Here is a 2,620-nt window from a genome sequence, read left to right as displayed (position 1 = left end):
TCTTGCTAAATGTCTTAGATTAAAACAAGAAGTTCAAACCAGTCCTGGGGCCAGACATCTGCAATCTCAGCATTGTGGGAGGCTGAGGCAGGAGGATGGCAAGTTTGAACCTAGCCTGAGTAATTTCCCAACTTGGTGAAACCCTATCTCAAAAGGAAAAATAAAATGGGAGGATTGGAAGGTGGCTCAGTGTGAAGGCCCTAAGTTCAATACCCAGCGTCATCTAATCTATCAATCAATCAATCAGATAGTTTTCCCAAATAATATAAATTTCAGATGTAGAATAATCCTCAACTGGTTGTGCTTTGTAGACTAAGCAGGCAGATGAAGGACCAGTGTGTATTATAAATGGGACATCTGAGGACCATGGGGATTATGCTTTCCCCAAATCACAACCGCCTATCTGAGGTAGTTTACTCTCAAGGTAATTTACCTGCCCACTCACCTCCTGGAGCCATTGCACCTGTGCCCTCGCCTTCCGGTGCCACGCGATCTAGCACAAGCGATATGAGAATCCTCTCTTTGTCTTACAAGTTTTAACAAGTTGAGTTGTTGGAATCGGGAGATCTTTCACATCCCTCCTCTCAGATGAGCCCCACAGCCAGCTTATGAAGATGGGATTTCGATCAAAGCGAGACTGAGAAAAGGAAGATGGGGGCTTCCCTGTGGTTTCATGGCCAGAAACTGACCAAGTAAGGATTCGCTTTGTGGGTGTGCTCAGTCCACACCTTGCCGCCTTTCCCCGGCCTTCCTCTGTTCCTTTCTTGCTTCCTTTCTATTTGAAGCAGCAGTTTAATGCCGTAAAACAGAAGCATGGCCTTCTTGCCTCTCTCCCCAGAGGTCCTCTGATAGAACAGTGTTCCCACCCCACCCGCTTCTGTGTGCACTTTACAGGATCAGGGCAAGGGAATTCAGCATGAAGGGCCTTGCACCACACAAACAGAGAGAGCAGGGACAAGTAGAGACTGAGCCCCGCCCCCACTCGTCTCTACAATTACTTCTTTTTTAAAAATTAATTTTGAGAAACAAACAACAATGAGACAGTTTCAAAACAGGTTAGTAGGACAGTTGCAATAATTAATATGTTGCATATTGTTGTCTTCATAGTAGTTATTCAGAGTACAAGATGAAGACATGATATCTTGTCTAAACATTATTAGTAAAAATCTTTCTTCTCATTGAACTAAGAGAAAGTAACTGCATATCTATCCTATTTTGTATACACAGGTATGTATGTATATATATATATATTTTTTTTTTCACAACAAAATGGTTCTTCATTTATATCCTCTTTTTCATTTACTTTTGTCAGAGATGGGTATTCCATTGCCATTCATATACTGTAGGTGCATGAATTCAGCAAAGTAATCCAAGATAGTCCAGTAGTCCATAATAGTAGTGGGTTATCCGCAGGACTGGCCATGTCAGAAGTTGTTGACTTGAGGCTTTTACAGCTCAGCATGCTAATATGGCTTTGCGTTTTATGCCTCATGTTTATACTTTCTTGAAGGATGGTTAAGACCTAGACATACACCACTATGCTGCAGTATAATCACAGGCTCATCATGTTCACTCTTGGTTTCAAGCTCTGAGGTTTTGCATAAACAGAATCTCCTCATCAGTGCTGTGTGTGGAGTAGAGGAATTCCAACAGGTCTTGGAAGACACAGACAGAGGTTCAAACCACACCTCCGGCCCTGCTGGTTTTGTAGACAGTATACTGCACACCTGTCCCCCTGCTTTTCCATGTTTCAATCCATTATAACATTTACCTCACTAAATCATTGGCAACTTCACTAAACTTTAGAAAGTGTGTCAAATAGTAAGTTAATCAGAAAACACATTAAATCACTGATTTTCTTCCTCTTCTCTATCTAGCTAAAATGCAGAATAAACTTTTTCATGACATCTTGCAAAGGGGTTGGGACTTGGCCGTATGCATGCAGGTAGGACATTTCTCACTTTGGGCGTCCTGTAAAAGGCCCAGCTAGTCCGCGGCCCCAACCTTCAACAGACATCACCCATGGGGCAAAATGAGGACTTTCTGTGTGATTTTAAGTGGCAGTTTCAGGCTAGGATAATTTATAAGAATTGGCTAACATGTACCCAGAGTAGGATGTGAGTCAGTGGAGGTCCCAGGCCTCTGGCTTAAACAAGAGCTTTTCCAGTCCAATTCTACTGGCAGAGATTATTTTAGGATCTGTTTTTCTAAAGACTTGAAACCCTTCTCCAAATCATGCTTTGTTCCTCTGCAATGTTCTTTCCAATTTCTAGCATTTCCCTTTGCCTTAGTAATCTCTCCAGGCCACAAATTTGGCTCATGTGTAGTAATGATCTTCTTCCTCTTACTATTAAAATAATAATAGTATTAAAACAACAGCAATAAATATTTAGTCACTTATATTAGCTATTTTATTTAAGCCTTTCATCAACTTTATAAGCAGAGAGTAGCTTTCCCAATTCGCAGCAAAGGAGAGAGGCTGTCAGAATGAAGTGAGGCTGGGCTGGTGGGAAGCAGGACTAGCACATCGGTCTCTAACTCACCCAAAATTCCATGATCTTAATATCTTCACCCTCATTTTTTTTTCTTATCTCTTGTTTTCATCTATTATCTTTTTTTT

This window comes from Octodon degus, unplaced genomic scaffold (assembly GCF_000260255.1).
Source record: "Octodon degus isolate 3935 unplaced genomic scaffold, OctDeg1.0 scaffold00062, whole genome shotgun sequence".
Lineage (NCBI taxonomy): Eukaryota > Metazoa > Chordata > Mammalia > Rodentia > Octodontidae > Octodon > Octodon degus.
Note: the sequence above shows the minus strand (reverse complement) of the source record.